The following is a 21339-nucleotide window of genomic DNA, read 5'->3' as shown; positions in this document are numbered from 1 at the left end:
AAGATGAAAGACAATTATTTTTAAATTAGTATTACACCTCTTGGCACCCTCTTCTTTCTTCCTTAAACACCCACCACTGCCCCCTCATTAACCAATTTGTTCACCCTCTCTTACTCTGCTCCTTTTTTTGGGGAGCCCTCCCCTTCTCCCCTTTCTCCCTTTCTCTTGTTGTGTATTTTTTGGTGTAGTCTCTCTTCTTGTCCTTCCTCCTTTTTTTGTGTTTTTATCTTTTTCCTTTGCTTACTTTTATCTTTTTCACCATTTCTTTTTTTTGTCGGTTTTAATTTAGCTCTAGTTGAGAGAGAGAGAGAGAGAGAGAGAGAGAGAGAGAGAGAGAGAGAGAGAGAGAGAGAGAGAGAGAGAGAGAGATGTATATATAGGATAGACACACATAAGTACATATATTCGTTCACACACATATTGGGTGATCGCTTTAGGTTTTCTCTTTTATTTTTTCTTATTTATTAATATTTGTTTGTATTCTTCTTGGTATTCTTTTTGTAAATGGTTTCCTTGCTCTCTCTCTCTCTCTCTCTCTCTCTCTCTCGCACACACACACACACACTATATATATATATGATTTCTATTTTTAGCTTTTTATTTTTTTCATGTCTTTTCATTTTTAGTCTCTTTTAATTTTCTTTTGCGTTATTAGTTTTTGTATATTTTTAACTTAGTTTTATAAATTTTTTCCTTCTTTTTCTTTAGTCTTGTGTATCTTTGTCTCCTTTCCTCCTCGTTCTTTGTACATCGTCCCAAAACCTCCCCCTTGAAATACCCCCTTAAGTGAGCCTTTGTCTGCAATTTATTATTTTTACATCTCTTGACACTCTCTTTTATCCTATGATGGATCAGAGTGTGATCCAAAACGTTGATGCAAAAAAATATACACAATCAAATCTAGAAACATCTACTATTCACCTATGAATTGTGGAAATTTGATCAAATTAAATAAATAATTTTTAAAAAATTATACTAAATTATAACTAGCATAACTATATTTTATAAATAATATTTATGTAGATAATGCCAAGAAATATCAAATTTAAAAAATATTTACCTTTAACATAGATTAATTAATTTCATATGGTTAATATTTATTAGAATTTAGTGTTATTTTAGAATATGAAATGATTTGCATGAAAAAAAATAGAAGTTTCTTTTAAATCTAAATTTAAAAACATAATCTTTCAAAATAGAAGTTTCTTTTAAATCTAGATTTAAAAATATAATTTTTAGAATCTTATCATAGAATATGAAATGATTTGCATGAAAAAAAATAAAATAAAAGTTTCTTTTAAATCTAGATAAAAATAATAATCGTAAGTTGCTTTTAAATTTAGATTTGTTTCTTTTAAATCTAAATTTAAATATATATTTGTGTATTTAATAAATAATAATAATAGAAAGTTTCTTTTTTAATTTAAATTTTAGTTTTTAACTTCTATACACAAGATGAAAGACAATTATTTTTAAATTAGTATTACACCTCTTGGCACCCTCTTCTTTCTTCCTTAAACACCCACCACTGCCCCCTCATTAACCAATTTGTTCACCCTCTCTTACTCTGCTCCTTTTTTTGGGGAGCCCTCCCCTTCTCCCCTTTCTCCCTTTCTCTTGTTGTGTATTTTTTGGTGTAGTCTCTCTTCTTGTCCTTCCTCCTTTTTTTGTGTTTTTATCTTTTTCCTTTGCTTACTTTTATCTTTTTCACCATTTCTTTTTTTTGTCGGTTTTAATTTAGCTCTAGTTGAGAGAGAGAGAGAGAGAGAGAGAGAGAGAGAGAGAGAGAGAGAGAGAGAGAGAGAGAGAGAGAGAGAGAGAGAGAGAGAGAGAGAGAGAGATGTATATATAGGATAGACACACATAAGTACATATATTCGTTCACACACATATTGGGTGATCGCTTTAGGTTTTCTCTTTTATTTTTTCTTATTTATTAATATTTGTTTGTATTCTTCTTGGTATTCTTTTTGTAAATGGTTTCCTTGCTCTCTCTCTCTCTCTCTCTCTCTCTCTCTCGCACACACACACACACACTATATATATATATGATTTCTATTTTTAGCTTTTTATTTTTTTCATGTCTTTTCATTTTTAGTCTCTTTTAATTTTCTTTTGCGTTATTAGTTTTTGTATATTTTTAACTTAGTTTTATAAATTTTTTCCTTCTTTTTCTTTAGTCTTGTGTATCTTTGTCTCCTTTCCTCCTCGTTCTTTGTACATCGTCCCAAAACCTCCCCCTTGAAATACCCCCTTAAGTGAGCCTTTGTCTGCAATTTATTATTTTTACATCTCTTGACACTCTCTTTCATCCTACATCCTATGATGGATCAGAGTGTGATCCAAACGTTGATGCAAAAAAATATACACAATCAAATCTAGAAACATCTACTATTCAGCTATGAATTGTGGAAATTTGATCAAATTAAATAAATAATTTAAAAAAATTATACTAAATTATAACTAGCATAACTATATTTTATAAAAAATATTTATGTAGATAATGCCAAGAAATATCAAATTTAAAAAATATTTACCTTTAACATAGATTAATTAATTTCATATGGTTAATATTTATTAGAATTTAGTGTTATTTTAGAATATGAAATGATTTGCATGAAAAAAATAGAAGTTTCTTTTAAATCTAAATTTAAAAACATAATCTTTCAAAATAGAAGTTTCTTTTAAATCTAGATTTAAAAATATAATTTTTAGAATCTTATCATAGAATATGAAATGATTTGCATGAAAAAAAAATAAAATAAAAGTTTCTTTTAAATCTAGATAAAAATAATAATAGTAAGTTGCTTTTTAATTTAGATTTTTTTCTTTTAAATCTAAATTTAAATATATATTTTTTGTATTTAATAAATAATAATAATAGAAAGTTTCTTTTTTATTTAAATTTTAGTTTTTAACTTCTATACACAAGATGAAAGACAATTATTTTTAGATTAGTATTACACCTCTTGGCACCCTCTTCTTTCTTCCTTAAACACCCACCACTGCCCCCTCATTGACCAATTTGTTCACCCTCTCTTACTCTGCTCCTTTTTTGGGGAAGCCCTCCCCTTCTCCCCTTTCTCCCTTTCTCTTGTTGTGTATTTTTTGGTGTAGTCTCTCTTCTTGTCCTTCCTCCTTTTTTTGTGTTTTTATCTTTTTCCTTTGCTTACTTTTATCTTTTTCACCATTTCTTTTTTTTGTCGGTTTTAATTTAGCTCTAGTTGTGTGAGAGAGAGAGAGAGAGAGAGAGAGAGATGCATGTATGTATATATAAGACAGACACACATAAGTACATATATTCGTTCACACACATATTGGGTGATCGCTTTAGGTTTTCTCTTTTATTTTTTCTTATTTATTAATATATCTCTCTCTCTCTCTCTTGCACACACTATATATATATATATGATTTCTATTTTTAGCTTTTTATTTTTTTCATGTCTTTTCATTTTTAGTCTCTTTTAATTTTCTTTTGCATTATTAGTTTTTGTATATTTTTAACTTAGTTTCATAACTATTTTCCTTCTTTTTCTTTAGTCTTGTGTATCTTTGTCTCCTTTCCTCCTCGTTCTTTGTACATCGCCCCAAAACCTCCCCCTTGAAATACCCCCTTAAGTGAGCCTTTGTCTACAATTTATTACGTTGATGCAAAAAAATATACACAATCAAATCTAGAAACATCTACTATTCACCTATGAATTGTGGAAATTTGATCAAATTAAATAAATAATTTAAAAAAAATTATACTAAATTATAACTAGCATAACTATATTTTATAAATAATATTTATGTAGATAATGCCAAGAAATATCAAATTTAAAAAATATTTACCTTTAACATAGATTAATTAATTTCATATGGTTAATATTTATTAGAATTTAGTGTTATTTTAGAATATGAAATGATTTGCATGAAAAAAATAGAAGTTTCTTTTAAATCTAAATTTAAAAACACAGTCTTTCAAAATATAAGTTTATTTAAATCTAGATTTAAAAATATAATTTTTAGAATCTTATCATAGAATATGAAATGATTTGCATGAAAAAAAAAAAAAAAAAGTTTCTTTTAAATCTAGATAAAAATAATAATAGTAAGTTGCTTTTTAATTTAGATTTGTTTCTTTTAAATCTAAATTTAAATATATATTTTTTATATTTAATAAATAATAATAATAGAAAGTTTCCTTTTTATTTAAATTTTAGTTTTTAACTTCTATACACAAGATGAAAGACAATTATTTTTAAATTAGTATTACACCTTTGGACGTAATTATAAAAAATATGGGTTATTTTTTTTTTTATAGAAAAAATCATTTTATTTATAAGATTATCAATAAAAATTTGAAAAAGACTTTATATATATATATATATATAATGTTTATTTTATTTTATAGAAGTGTTGCATGTTTATGGATTGAAAGACTATTTTTTTAAGATTATAGGACCAAGTTGATAATCTTAAAAAAATAGTCTTTCAAATCATAAACCTGCAACACTTCTATAAAATAAAATAAACATAAAAATAATTAAATATTTCTTTACAAAAAATATTTTTAGTTTATTTATAAAGCTTGCAAAAATAACTAATATTTCATTTAATTTGAAATGATTTGATTTTTTTCCTTTAAAACATTAAAAAATTTAAGAAAATATATTAATACATTTAATAATAGTTTTTTAAATAAACAATATAATTACTATCATTATTTAAAGTTTTAATTTTTTAGATTAAAATATTAAAAAATATTTCATGATAAAAAAAATAAGATAATAAAAACATATTAAATATTAAAATGTTATCTATTATTTTGGACTTAAATATTGAAATTTTATTAATAAGAAATGTAAAAGTTTTAAACTTATTATATTAAAACATTGAATACTTGTAAAATTAATATTAATGATTAATAATAAACTTAATAGAAAACAAATGAATTACATTTAAAATTACAAATTATATATTCATTAAAATTTTTTATTATAAAATATATTTAATATTAATAATATTTTTTAAATGAAAATAAAATAAATATTTAACATTGTCCAAGGGGTTGAACTTAACTAGTTAAAACACTGGGTTCTCACTGTGGAGACCCAAATTCAATTCCCAATAAGAAATATAAAAAATATAATAATTATAAAATCAAAATATAACAATAATTTAATATTAATTATAATATAATAATATAAAATAAAGTAAACATTATTTTTCAAAGCTCTATGTGTAATCATTACACCTCTGTTAGTGTAACAAACCTTAACCTAAATTACTTTTTTTTGCTTGCATGAAAAATTTAATAGAAATATAGAAATATAAAAAATATAAAAATTATAATATCATAATATAAAAATAATTTAATATTAATTATAATATAATCATATAAATATCTACAATTACATCCTAATATTTTAAATATTCCTCAAAGCCCAATTTAATATTATTATTTATTATTTATTTATCTTATAAATCCTCATTTCTTTATACTCATATTTATTTTATTTTCTTGTATCGTTATTTTCCCTAATCTGCTGTTTCCTTCCTCTTTTCTTGATGCATTTGCATGCGTTAGATTGGTAATTTTAAAGATGTAACTTGCGAGAAATGCACAAGATAAAATATTTAAAAGAGCTTCAAATGCATTCACATTTCGTCTCCGAAGGAATTGAGCGGCATTCGTTTTCTCCATACAGTCCGTTAGAAATTCACGCCCTTACCCAGACCAGCATGTCTTGGAAAATCAGCGCTAATCCAGACCAGCATGTCTTGGAAATTGAAGAGGTATTCCTGTCTAATTTGCCTCCAAGATAATTTTAGTTTTGTTTATTTTCTTTTTTTGATAATTGATTTCTTATGGTTCTAGCTCTAATGATTAAATGGTTGTTCACAAACAATGTACAAACAGTAAACTATTAATATGTATTGTATTTGAATTATTCTTAGTTTGCTGCCATGAGTGCCATTTTATCATTTCTTAGACAAATTTTTACAAGCTTCAATCTGATGATCTTCTTTGCCAATGACATGTGGAAGTTCCAAGTTCGCATGTGTAGAGCATGCAAGAAGAAACATCATCAATTGATGGCTGGGAATACCTAAGAGAGCAAGTTGCTTCAACATTTTGTAAATGTAATTGCCAAGGTTTATGGGAGGGCAGAGCGTATGTGAAAAGATGCTTCAGATGTCCACGTTGAGAGAGGGTGAGAGATGTAGCAACGTTAAAATACAAGGATTATAGTCAGGTTGAGGAGCTCTATGCAAACATCCTATGTTTATTAGAGTAAAGGAGGAACATTCAACAGACAACCCAAAACATAAATCTCAAAACCATTTATACATCTTCTATGGCAGGACTTGGGGATATGGAGATCCCAAGAAGCAGCTGCAATGTTAGGTATCTGCCTCGATATGTTATTGTTATTGAGGATGATAATGACGATGGAGACAATGTGAATGGCAATGAAAGCGAACCATGTACAAAGAATTTAACAAACAGAAATGAAGATGATTACAATGATCTAACTTCAGACAATGATGCAGTTGTACCAAGAATCTAAGATCTATTTCATGCAGTGTTACCCGGAAACGTGTTTCCGGTCTAAAGGCACACGTTCCAGAAACGGGGAATTGGGGACGGTCGGAAACGTTTCCAAGCCGTCCTCGATCCCCGAAAATTTTCGGAAACCGTTCCAGAAATGGTCAACCTTTTGGGGGGGGACTGTTGACCATCCCCTAACCGTCCCGGGGACGGATAGTCGATTCCGGCAGTGGGGACAATTAAAAATAATTTTTTTTATAATTTTGTTTTTTCATTTTTCAGACGCTAAACTAAGAAAATCAGAATTTTTTAATTAAAATCATAATAGAAATCAGAACTAAGAACATGTATATGAAATTGAAAAATCAGAAAAATCAGAACTAAGAACATGTACATGATTTTTTAATTAAAATTCTGATTTTTCATAATTAAGAACTAAGAACTAAGAACTAAGAAAAATAATTGAATGTACATGATTTTTTAATTAAAATTCTGATTTTTCATAATTAAGAACTAAGAACTAAGAACTAAGAAAAATAATTGAATAAATTAGATATGCTGATAAAATCATTAAAATCAGAACTAGAACATATATATATGATGAAAAATCATAATAGAAATCAGAATTTTTTCATCAAAATCAGAAATAAGAACATATATATGATTTTTTCGTTTTTTAGATGCTGAATTATCATATGTGTTCTTAGTTCTAGTTTTTTATGATTTTAGTTAAAAAATTCTGGTTTTCAGTCAGTGGAGTCTCATATATATTCTTAGTTCTTAGTTCTAATTTATTCAATTTGATTCGTTTGATGCTTTGTTCTTAGTTCTATGATGATTCGATGAATGATCATTGATTAAATGATTTTAGAATTAGAATCAAGACTCTAATTTATAAATATTATTCTGTTGCTACGATGAATGTTTATTGTGTAATATATATATATATATATATATATATATAGCTGTCCCCTGCCATCCCCTATTGTAGGAAAAAAAAAGACGTCTCGGAAACCTGTTTCCTCGTCCTCCTGTCCCGAAAAATCGGGGTAACATAGATTTCATGTGAATCAACAAGGCAGAGATTCAATCGCAACATTTATGAAATTCCTAAATCCACAAGTCCTTCCAAACACGAAGATGATTATCAAATATTTGGTTTATGTAGATTCAGGCCATTCAAACATATGAAAAGTGCCCCCACTCAAAATCCTGACAATAATGGCAGATATGCAGATGATGACAATGATATAACTTCAGACAATGATGCTAGTTGCACCTAAAATCTAAGATCTATTTCATATGAATCAATAGGGTAGAGATTTAATCACAACATTTATCAAATTCCTAAATCCACAAGTCCTCCTAAAGATGAAGATGATTATCAAATATTTGGTTTACGTAGATTCAGGCCATTCAAACATATGAAAAGTGCCCACACACAAAATCCTGACAGTAATGGCAGATATGTTGTGGAAGTTTGAGTTCAGATAGTGATGGTGCAGACTATGAAATACTAATGAAAGGTTCTTATCTAAGTTACCGGGTTCGCCTGTTTTGGGGCCCAAACATGAACTGGGTCCGTGCGGGTTTGGGTCCACGTTGGGTTCGCCTTGGGTCTGGCCAGGGTTTGCCATTTTGACTGTGGGTTCACCAAGGTGAACCTAGGACGAATCCATAGTCAAAATGGTGAACCCTGGGCGGACCCAGGCGAACCCATGGGCTGGGCCAGTCAAGTCACCAAAAAGTGACATTTTAATATTGAAAAACTAATTTTTTTTTGCCTTTTTGGGGCCAAAAACCCAAATCCGCCCTTGCTAATTGGCATTTGGATTGATCAATGATGAAGTAGCATACTATATTTATATAGTACGGACGAACCCAACCCACAGACCCAAAAGGCAAAATTTTTTTTCCCCGAACCCACGAACCAGGTTCACATCTCCGAACCTAATCCCGAACCCAAACCGGTAACTTAGGTTCTTATTGAAAAAAATCATCAACAGTTGGAACAAGTGGCATTAAGAAGCAAGTTTCCTTTGATATCAAATAGAGGTGACCTTTTGTTGACAAAGAGTTCAGAGTTTCTGGTTTAAATGTCTAACTTAATAGCCCTTCCAGAGAATTTGAGCGAGAAGGAAAAAATGGGCAAATATATGCTGATTTTTAAAAGCACCATTCTGATAGGTATTCAATAGATCCTTTGGTCTTTTAAGTGCTAGTGGTATAGTTTATGCTTCAAGTCAGGACGATGTGACAAGCCATAGAACTTCCAAGGAACCAGAGGCACAAAATCCCAGAGTAGTGATTTTCAATGGAGCCTCAATCGGTCAATCTACATTTGCTGTTGATGTCAAGCCTTCTAGAGAGTTGAATGAATGGGGTCAAAACAATGGCGTTTTCTAGATGAGAGAAGTTCATTTGGATCTGCCTCATCTTAAATCCCAATAAGTGATAAATAAAATTTTAACATCATTTGTTGTAGAAGCAAAACCAAAATTTGCAGTGGTAGAAAACTCAAGTGAATGGGTTGCTGATTGTGAGAAGCTAAAACATTGAAACAAACTGCAGTATCTAGATATGCCGAAAAAGAAGAATGGGCACAAAGACGACAAACTAAGAATAATTCAAATAATGTTAATGCAACCGATAATTTCTTAATCATCTTCTTTTGGGTTTCAAACCTACTACACAACTTCATTGAATTAACAGTTCGCTTCATCCCTCTTCGCTGCAATTTTTTTAATTTATAATTGAAATTTACTTCATATTATGTAAACCTAACAAGCTATGGACCCATAATCTCTCACACCTGATGGAGCTGAAGAATTTCCTAGAATTGAGTTGACAAGTGCTCCATAGTATATCCATGTTGCTAACTATCTGATTCGTCTTTCAACTCAATTTTTTCATTTCCAACCTTTTGTATTCATTCTTTCATTGAGTTATCAAATTAGTAGATCACGATCTAATTATTTAATGCCCTCACTGAATAGAGTTTATGCGATCAGGTCATTTGCTAGCTGCACATCTTGGATATTCACACCAATCTAGATATATACCCACATCCTTCTTACTCCATTCTAAAGTTGTTCCACATATTAGATTTGGTGTATGACATAGAAAAAGTAGGCAAGGCTCAAGAGTCTACCAAATTTTCAATTTATAAGCTATCATTTATAAAAGAATTAAATTTTGGGTAATCATAACTGTAAGGTCATTTCCATGATCAACTAGCTCTTCTGATAAAGATTTTTTCCCCTTCATTGTATTGCAATCACCTCAACATTATTTAAACCTTTTTGTTTGTACCTTGATTGAGGACTGGTATCAACAATGTGTAGTAGGAGAAGTGCAGGGTAGATTAGGTCACATTAAACCCAGTACTAACCAGGATCTAACTAACTAGGTTTGTTTCGCTCTTTTTTGAACCATATAAGTTCTAGAGTTTATAAAAAGCGCAATACTGTATTTGTCAAAACTGCAAGGGCTTATAATCTTGATATTCAAATAGCAAGTGTAAATGTGATTCAATTTATGTTCAAATCTAAGTTGTAGGAGGTTTGATATTCTTTTACTGTTATTGACTGTTGCTTCTTATATTTCAAATTGCTGTAGATGACATTAATTAATTTCTATGTTTTTTTACAACATTTCACATGGCATATACTTATATGTGATGCCCACCGATCAAGGCATGCCTTGACCAGACATGTCTCTTGACATGCTCGATCAAGACATGTCTTGATCGGTGCACAAGCATCGTTTCATTTAAAGTGTTTTACCGATAACTATCGGATCACGTCAAATGCCATTTAATGTTAACAACCGATAACAAATTGGGTCACGTCAAATGCTATTAAATTTAACAACCGATAACAAATCGGTATGATGCGAGATTAATATGATAACTAGTTATAGTTATCATATGAAAACATCAATCGATGCTATCATATGATAACTATGATAGTTATCATAAATCCGATCTGTTTTATTACAATCACAACATATGAAATATGGTCATAACACGATCGATTACATTTGGTAATGATGTCCAAGTGTCGAACTGTGCAATCCGATGTTTGGATTGTGGAATGCATATAAAGATGATTATAACAAGTTTATTCATTCAATCATGAAGTCTACCATTAGCTTGTAGTTATATCGATAATGTAGATGATTGAATGAGAGATAAATGAAGTCACTCATTCAATCATTTGTCTTACCGAAGCTACTTAGTTTCAACACTCCCTCTTAGCTAGGGAAGATAACTGGAGACCTATGTAAACATTGAAATAAACATCTAATTATATAGCATCACATTTCTCATGATAGAATGTATTACATGACCTCGTAATACAAAAGATCATGTCACATATGCTCGTGACATGATGTATCACATAACATGTGATACTGAAAATATATCACATCATCTTGTGATATAGAGATATCACATAGCACGTGATATAGAGATATTACATAGCACGTGATATCAGTATCGCATAACACTTGGATATAGAATAATTAGAGAATATTGAATTCTCTTATATCCAGGTTATGGCATGTGCACTGACATTACGTCACATAATGTCTACCATAACATATCATGGCACATCCATGAGTCAAGATGATATCAAGTCAGCATGATATCAACATTACAAGATCGTCACCTTGTAATGTTCAGTACAAGTGTTAATTATCTAAAAGATCATCACCTCTTAGAAATGTACACAAGGGGTGGAGCCCATAAAGTCATAACATGACAAAAGGAGTTTACATATTAAACATCTCATATATTAGTACAGATTATAAAGCAAATTACAATTCAATCATACCATGTCCTTTCTTGAAGTGTTCAACTTTCACTCTGGATAGAGGCTTGGTCAGTATGTTTGCTGTCTGGTCTCCTATACTGATATACTGCAACTGAATCACATTCCTATCCACCATATCTCTTACATAGTGATAAGGAATCTCTATGTGTTTGGATCTATCATGAAATACAGGGTTCACGGAGAGTTTTATACAACTCTGATTATCACAATGAATTATAGTAGGCTTCAGTGGCTCTCCGAATAATCCCACAAGTAGTTCCGTAGCCATACAGCTTCTCGTGCAGCCATGGAAGTTGCGATATATTCGGCCTCTGTAGAACTCTGAGCTACTGAAGACTGTTCCCTGCTAATGCAAGATATCATGGCTGAACCCAAGTTGAAGCAACACCTTGAGGTGCTTTTCCTGTCAGTCACACTTCCAGCCCAATCTGAATCAGTGAACCCATGAAGATCCAAACAAACATTCTCATACTTGAGTCCATAGTTAAGAGTGCCTTGAAGGTATCTCATGATATGTTTTACAACCATAAGATGAATCTCCTTAGGTTCACACATGAACTGACTCAAGGCATTTCCAGGATAACAAATATTAGGTCTAGTATTGACTAGGTACATTAATGATCCAATCATATGTCTGTAGAGAGTAGGATCTACCAATGGGGAATCTGCTACTGCCTCCTTCAATTTGTGAAGATTAGTTTCCATAGGAGAAGTCATGGGTCTGCAGTTCATCATACCAAATGTCTCCAATATGTCTAAGGTGTATTTTCCTTGATTAAGCATAATACTGTCAGAGTTTTGCCAAACTTCCAATCCAAGAAAGTAATGTAGAAGGCCTGAATCCTTCATATCAAACTCTTTTTCAAGGTCTTTCTTACATTGACCAATAAGGTGATCTTCTCCTGTAATCAGAAGATCATCAACATATAAGATCAATATCAACATATCACCTTTGTCTTTCTTGAAGTAAAGATTCAGATCTGCATCATTCTTTGAGAATCCCAATCCCAGGAGATAGCTGTCAATTCTTTCATACCAGGCCCTGGGAGCCTGTTTTAGACCATATAGGGCTTTCTTTAATCTGCACACATGTGTCTCTGCATTGTGGATCCCAAACCCTTTTGGTTGTTCTAAGTAGACTTCCTCCTCAATTTTACCATTCAAGAAAGCAGTTTTCACATCCATCTAATGGACTTTCCAACCTTTGGCTGCTGCAATGGCCAGTACTGTTCTGATAGAGGTGTATCTAGCAACTAGAGCAAATGTCTCATCATAGTCTATTCCTTCTTTCTATGAGAACCCCCAGGCAACAAATCTGGCTTTATGTTTCTCTATGCTACCATCTGCAGCATGTTTGATTTTGAATAGCCACTTGGATGAGACAACAGATTTCCCTTTTGGCCTAGGAACAATGTCCCACACATCATTGTTTAGGATGGATTTATATTCTTCAGACATGGCATCTTTCCAAACTTGATGTTTAAGAGCTTCTGGTACACTAGAGGGTTCTGATTTGGAGAGATCATTCATTAGGGCTACATAGCTAGTGAATCTTCGAGGCCTCTTACTTTCTCTAAAAGTCCCTGAAGGAGCTGCAAAGTCCCTTGCATCTTCCATTATTTTGTGAGCCCATAGAGGTCTTTTCTTAGGGATTTCTTGGGGAGGAATCTGTACTTCATTTTCTTCTGAACACTCCCTCTGAATCTCAGGAGTGGGATCCTCTTCTAGGTCTGAAGATGGAGCATAGATTTCTGACTCAATAGAGTATTTAGTCCTTTTGAAGGCTATGTCTTCTTCAAATATTACATCTCTACTAAGTTCAATATTGCTATGTACAAGACAAATATTTTGTAGGCTTTAGAGTTTTCACTATATCCAACAAAGATTCCTTTTCTTCCAGAGGGTTCTAGTTTTGTTCTTTTCTCTTTAGGTATATGAAAGTAAACCGGGCATCCAAATATCCTAAAGTGGGTGATATCGAGCTTTATCCCAGTGAAAACTTCTTCGGGAGTTTTGTCTTCAATGTGGGAGTGAGGACATCTATTTTGTATGTATACAACATTGTTCGAGGCTTCTGCCCAAAGATGGGTTTCTAAGTTTTGATCAAGAAGCATGGCTTTGGTTGCTTCTACAATGGTTCTATTTTTCCTCTCAGCAACCCCATTTTGTTGGGGGTTGTAAGGAACAGTGAACTTCCTCTTAATCCCAACTTCTTTACAAAATTCCTTAAAAATGTTTGAGGTATATTCACTCCCATTATCAGTCCTTAGGATTTTTATTTTCTTTCCGGAAGAGTTTTCAGAGAGAGATTTGAATTCCTTAAATCTCTTGAGGATCTCTTCAGATTCTTTACGTTCTAAGAAAGTAGATCCAGGTCTTCCTGGAGAGGTCATCAATGATTATTACATAATAAAGGAACCCTCCTAATGATGGTACAAACATTGGCTCACATAGGTCGGAGTGAACTAGTTCTAAAACATTGCTTGTTTTCCTAGAACTATTTTGAAAGGAACTCTTAGTATTTTTGCCTAGGGCACACCCCTTACATGTACCAGAATGGTATTGTTTTAACTTAGGCAAACCAATTACCAATTTTTCCATTGAACATAAAGCACGAAAGTTTAAATGACCTAATCTTCTATGCCAAATTTCATTAGAATTTGCAATCTCATGAAGTAGGGCTAGGTTAGATTTAGTACATACCTCGTACAAATAGCCTTTTCTATGCCCTAGGGTTATAGCCTTCTTGATGGAAGAGTGTTGTGGCCATACTAGAACTTTGCCATTCATGAAGGTTATTTTGTACCCATCATCTTCAAGTGCAAATACGAAGATTAAGTTCCTCTTGATGCCAGGAACGAATAGAACTCCGGTGAGTTGGAGAGACATGCCCGTCTTCAGCTTAATGGTGCAGGTATCGACTCCTTTTATTAGAATAATATCTTTCTCTTTGTGTTATTAATGGTCATTTAAGTTGTTTCTAATTTTGCCTCTAGTTAATGATTGTTTCTTTTAGAAACATCATCTTTGTAACTCTATTTGAATGAGCTTTGTCTCCTTGATTAATTGAACAACATCGATTCTTTGAAATCCAAATGCTTTTGCATCTGTATTATGGTATCAGAGCAGAAAGAAAATTTTTGTTTTTTCTAAAAATTTTCGAATGAAATTTTTCATCACGGAAAAAACAAATCTAGGGCCTGTGATTTTTCCAGAATTCGAAATTCAATTTTTTTTTCTAAAGGGTTTTCTTTCAAGCAGTTTTTTCTAGAGCAATGAGCGTTAGCTCTTTGCTTTGGATCTCATATCCAAGTGTTGCCAGTTCATCCCTTAGGGCTGATATCCACATAAAGTATGCATTGATTGACTCTCCTTTGTTCATACTTATATGATTTATTTCCCTTTTTAGAGCCAGGGTTCTACTTGCGTTGTTTATCTCGAATGCACTTTCAAGTGCTTTGAACATATGGTAGGCAGTCTCATGCTTTGTTGTTATTGGCATAATTTGATTTCTCACTCCATCGACTATGATCTTCATGGCTTTTTCATTTCCCTCAATCCATGTCGATTTGTCAGGTTCATTCTCTGGATCTTTAGATTCAACTCTTACAGATGATTCAACTTTATTCTCTTTTAGAATCATCTTATTTCTGAATTTCCATGCTGAGAAATTATTGCCTCCTTCAAGTCTGTCCTCAAATCTGATAGCATTAGCCATGGAAAATGTGATGTTTATATCTTCGATTTGAACTTCTCAAATTTGAATGCCTTAGGTTCGATCAACGTGGCTCTGATACCATGTAAATGTGATTCAATTTATGTTCAAATCTAAGTTGTAGGAGGTTTGATATTCTTTTACTGTTATTGACTGTTGCTTCTTATATTTCAGATTGCTGTAGATGACATTAATTAATTTCTATGTTTTTTTACAGCATTTCACATGGTATATACTTATATGTGATGCCCACCGATCAAGGCATGCCTTGACCGGACATATCTCTTGACATGCCCGATCAAGACATGTCTTGATCAGTGCACAAGCATCATTTCATTTAAAGTGTTTTACTGATAACTATCGGGTTACGTCAAATGCTATTTAATGTTAACAACCGATAACAAATCGGGTCACGTCAAATGCTATTAAATTTAACAACTGATAACAAATCGGTATGATGCGAGATTAATATGATAACTATTTATAGTTATCATATGATAACATCAATCGATGCTATCATATGATAACTATGATAGTTATCATAAATCCGATCTGTTCTATTACAATCACAGCATATGAAATATGGTCATAGCACGATCGATTACATTTGGTAATGATGTCCGAGTGTCGAACTGTGCAATCCGATGTTTGGATTGTGGAATGCATATAAAGATGATTATAACAAGTTTATTCATTCAATCATGAAGTCTACCATTAGCTTGTAGTTACGTTGATAAGGTAGATGATTGAATGAGAGATAAATGAAGTCTCTCATTCAATCATTTATCTTACTGAAGCTACTTAGTTTCAACAGCAAGAAATTTCTATTTTGATCTTCTAGTTTGGACATCAGCAATTCATACAGAATATGTTGCCTTCAAACATCCCTTGTATTTTTACCGAATAATATATTAAGAAATAGTTTTTTCTTATTGAGAGTTGATGAATCTTTGAGAGTGTGATTTCCAGCACAATTCTCTCCAAAACGTTGAGTTCTAATTTGAATAAACCTATTTGGTATGGTAAAAGAATCATCCTAGGATGTCATTAATAAGGGTGATAAAGTATCTGATATCTCCTCACATTAACAACAATTACAGTTCACAAATATTCAACTTGACCAACATTATTAATCTGCTGCTGTTCTTTGAGGAAGAGAAACTATATCATTTCCCAAGGTTATGCCAAGTTGCCAACAATATCTTTTGCCTAAAAGTTTCTGAAGTTCCATCAACAAATCTGACTTATGCATATCATGCAGTCATCACATATATGAGAATTATATTTCTTTGAGGTATTTTGTCAAATAGGTCGTGTGATTTGTCCTTATTTTCTCAAATTGTAATCATCTCTACCGAGACAGTCACTTCTTCAACATCAGTTGATTCCTCACTCAAAAGAGTTTATATGATCTTGTCATCTGCTAGTTGACTCCTCACCCAAAAGAGTTTATGTGATCGGTAGTTGCGCGTTTTGAATATTCACACCAATCTAGATGTATACCCATAACCTTGGCTGTTACATTCACAAAATGTTGAGGCAACTTGTTCTTTGAGGTCATCCTAGGCATTAACTGGTGATGTTTCTTCTTGCATGTTATGCACATACGAACCTGGAACTTCTACATGCCATTAGCAAGGAAGATCATCAGATTGAAGCTTGCAAAAATTTGTCAAAGAAATGATATGATGGCACTCAAGACAGAAAACTAAGAATAATTCAAATATGATACATGGTATGGAAAAGGATTAGTAGTTTACTTCTGGTATATTGCTTGTGGATGACCATTCAAACCCTAGAGCTAGAACCATAAGAAATATCTAGTGCAAAGCCTAATTTAAGCGCCACAATGTAAAATCTAAATGATACAAAACTTTTCATTAATTCTCAACAATCGTACATGTTGCAACTTTTTAGCTAAAAACGATATTGCACTCAAGAAGCTTAAATGTGAAAAGGTAGTGACAGAGCAGAAAATGCAACTGTTAAAAACCAGGCAATCTTTAAATACTTCAAATCAAGCTTGTGCCTAATCTTTGGCTAATATAGAGCTGAATAAATAGGCTTTAGAAAGTTAAAAACAGAACTCAGTTTGAAAACCTTGGCCAAAGATATATCTAAAGCTGATTGCTTGATTTTGAAATGTTACTTTTAAAGATGAGAATAGATGATGAAATAAAAAGTTGTGGTGAACATATTTTACTTGGGAGGGAAGGAACTGTCAAGTGCAATGCTTATAATATTGCCATGACATATTATATTCTTCTGAGCAGTGCACTCTTTTAAAGAAGATGGTTAAGAAATTATTAGTTGCATTAACATTTTTTTAAATTATTCTTAGTTTGCTGTCTTTGTGTCCATTCTTCATTTTCAACATATCTAAATGCTGCAATTTGCTTTAGCTTCTCACAATCAACAACCGATTCACTTGAGTTTTCTATCACTGTAAATTCTGATTTTGCATCTCCAACAGATGTTAAAATTTTATCTCACTTATTGGGATTTAGGATGAGGCAGATCAAGATGAACTTCTCTTATCTGGAAAACACCGCTGTTTTACCCCATTCATCCACCTCTCTAGATGGCTTGACCTTATTAGTAATTGCAGATTAACCAAATGAGGCTCCATTGAAGATCTCTACTTTGGGTTTTTGTGTCTCTTGCTCCTTGGGAGTTCTATGGCTTGTCACATTGTCCTGACTTGAAGAATAAACTATACCACTAGCACTTACAAGATCTGGAGGATCTATTGAATATCTATCCGAATGGTGCTTTTGAAAATCAGCGTACGCTTGCTCATTCTTGCCTTCTCACTCAACTTCTTTGGAAGGGCTATTAAGGTACAAATTTGAACCAAAGACACTAAACTGTTTTTCAACAAAAGGTCTCTTCGATTTGATACCAGAGGAAACTTGCCTCTTCAATGCCACTTGTTCCCATTTTCAATGAATTTTTCTATAAGAACCCTATGTTATTATTTCACAGTCTGCACTATCACCATCCAAACTCAAACTTTCACAACATATCTACCATTACTGTCAGGATTTTGTGTGTGGGCGCTTTTCATACGTTTGAATGGTCTGAATCTACATGCACCAAATATTTGATAATCATCATCTATGGAAGGATTAGTGGATTTAGGAATTTGATGAATGTTGCAATTGAACCTTTGCCTTGTTGATTCACATGAAATATATCTTACTTTTTGGTACAACTAGCATCATTATCTGAAGTCTTCGTTGTTGTTTGTCAATTTCTCTGTACACAGTTCGCTGTCATTGCCATTCTCGTTGTCTCCATCATCACTATCATCCTCAATAACAATAACATCTTGAGGTAGATCCTTAATATGGCAGTTTCTTTTTGGGATCTCCCTATCCCCAAGTTTTGCCATAGAAGATGTATGAATGGTTTTGGGTTTTATGTTTTGAGTTATTTGTTCCTGCTTTACTCTAACACCCATAGGATGTTTGCCTGGAGCTCCTCAACCTGATTGTAGTCCTCCCGTTTTAATTTTGCTACATCTCTCAGCCTTGCTCAACTTGGAACATCCAAGGCATCTTTTCACACACGCATTCCCCAACCATAAACCTTGACAATTACATTCACAAAATGTTGGGGATTGAAGCTTGTAAAAATTTGTCAAAGACACGATATAATGGCTCTCAAGGGAGCAAACTAAGAATAATTCAAATATAATACATATTATTAGTTTACTGCTGGTACCTTGTTTGTGAACAACCATTCAATCCTTAGAGCTAGAACCATAAGAAATCTGTAGTGCAAAGCCTAATTTAAGCACCACAATGAAAGTTCTAAATGATGCAAAAATTTCCATTAATTCTCAACAATCACACATGTTGCAACATTTTAGCTAAAGATGTTGCACTCAAGAAGCTTAAATTTGAAAAGGTGGTGACAGACAAAAACACGGTTGTTAAAATCCAACCAATCTTTAAATGTTCAAATCAAGCTTGTGCCTAATCTTTGGCTAATATAGAGCTGTATAAATATTTCTTAGAAAGTTAAAAAACAGAACTCTAGTTTGAAAACCTTGGTCAAAAAGATATCTAAACTGAACTGTTTGATTTTGAAATGTTACTTTCAAAGATGAGAATATGTGAGGAAATGAAAGGTTGTGATGAAAATATTTTACTTGGAAGGAAAGGAACTAACAAGTGTATTTCTTATAATATTGTCATGATTGATTATATTCTTTTGAAATTGATGCAGGCATCCAATGAAGTTTACTCAACTTGATCAAGAATTCAAGATTCAGGTATCCATTTTCTTTTTGAAGTTGTTCAAATGAATGCTTATATAGACATGTGGTGCAGGAGCACCTAATAGGTCTTTATGCCTTAGTGAGGCCATGATACAATATTTTAAGGTTTTTGAGTTCATGTGATGTAATAAGGTCAATCATGACCATTCTTGATGTAATAAGTGTCTTTGAAGTCATTAGAAGGTGTTTTGAGTCATGTTGAAGTCATATAGTCATTATTGTCAAAAAATTGTCAAAAGCAACATTTTGTGTTTGAGGAGGTAATTAGGTGTTTGTTAGTCATGTTAGTTCAAAAGGTGGTTATATCAGTTGGGAGGCCTTGGAGGAATTCAAATAGGCCATTCCCACGTTGATTTAGAGGTTGGATGTATGTGGATGTAAACAACAATAAAAAATCAATAAAAGTTTCGTTGTTTTCTGCACTTCTTTCTAAGTTTTCCATACGTAGCAGTCTGATTTTGGATACTTTTCAATATAAAATTTGATTCATTTGTATTGAGGGATCATTGGACATTGTCTAGGAATGAATGTACTCTAATTTCCTTTTTGTGGCATCTGATTTCATTGTGTTTTGAGAGAGATACAAGGATTTTGGTGAAATCAGTCTAAACCCTTATCTAGGGTAAACTGAGAATGCTAAAAAATGCTTTTGCTTTGCTTTCATGTCAAATATGAGTTGATAGATTAGGGCAGGGCAGCAACAAAACATCTCCTGAAAACACTCAGAAGCTGCTGTAGGGTGCTACGGTAATTAGCATGTAAAATTATTTAATAAAGTGACAAAAATAAGTAAATCACTTATTAAATATTTTTCATAGGTTTTTTTTAAAATCTAAATAATAAAATTATTTATTAAAGTGATTTAATTATTTTTGTCACTTTATTAAATAACTTGATTATTTAGATTTAGAAGATTTGACTTTAAATGTAAAAATATGATAGAAATGTTTATTAAAGTGAAATTAATTTATCACTTTTTAAATATTTTTATGTCTTGACTTTATTGTACAAATGAACAAATGAATATTTGATAAAGTGTTAATAAAAGAAATATCACTTTATTAGATATTTATTGCATTTATTAGAAGTCAATAGGATATTTTTGCATTAATAAGGCTTGCAGGCCTGTCAGGAGATATTTTAGGACCATTTATGATGCAATTAAGGGCTTTTATGGTAGCATATGGGTTGGCTTGACTTTGGTTCAAGTATGTTCCCTTTCAGCCCTGTTTGAGGGCCTGGAAGGTGGTTTTTTTGGTTCTGCTCGCCCAGAGGGAGATGGAATTTATTATTCATTATTTGCTTTTTGGAAAGCATATATTCTACCTTCCTTCACTTTTGTAAGGGTTCTTCTTCATTCATCTTTTTAGCAGACTGAAATTTATGAGTTCTCTCTGCAAGAAGGAATGTTTTTGTAACACATTTTCAGGAATAACAGAGTATTGTAATAACTTTGAGTAGTGACAAGCAGTCCATGCCTTCCCATATTCTTCTGTCATTATGAGTACTTGGTGTTTATGCAGGTTTTTGTAGTAGTCTTGTCCTTTAAACTGTATTTTCATGAGGGTACGTTATGCAAAAGCATAATTATTTGCAGGTTATAAGTTGTGAGTGAAATAACAGTCTTAGGTTGTGAGAAGTGTTTTTCTCTTCTAAGGACTATGATTTAAACCTTCTTATAAATTATTTATGCAAGGGTTATGATCAACTGGGTTGTGTAGGTGAGTATTGTTACTGTCATATTGTTTATTATGTGCTGTTCTTTCTCAAGATATTCAGTTTGGTGCATCACCTGTTAGCCAGTAGGTTCATTTTTATGTTTTCCTTCTCTTTTCTCAACAAAATCATCAAGGTAGTCAGAATTAGGTGATAGCAGTTAAGAACCAGCTTTCTCTGGAGGTTCACTCCAAGTTTTAGGCAACCCACAGGCCTAGGAGGGTTCCCATGTGTCACAAGCCTGCTGAGT

General features: G+C 32.2%; 1 long non-coding RNA gene across 1 annotated transcript; it reads left to right on the top strand.

Moving 5' to 3' along the window:
- The first annotated feature begins 5529 nt into the window (after positions 1-5529).
- Positions 5530-19795, top strand: LOC131071524 (uncharacterized). The gene is made up of 2 exons (XR_009112531.2): positions 5530-5781; positions 19322-19795. It is a non-coding gene; the product is annotated as an uncharacterized LOC131071524 (long non-coding RNA).
- The last annotated feature ends 1544 nt before the right edge of the window (positions 19796-21339 follow it).

Source organism: Cryptomeria japonica, chromosome 9, assembly GCF_030272615.1.
Source record: "Cryptomeria japonica chromosome 9, Sugi_1.0, whole genome shotgun sequence".
In the NCBI taxonomy this organism is placed as follows: Eukaryota; Viridiplantae; Streptophyta; class Pinopsida; order Cupressales; family Cupressaceae; genus Cryptomeria; species Cryptomeria japonica.
Note: the sequence above shows the minus strand (reverse complement) of the source record. Positions and strands in the feature narration are given on the sequence as shown.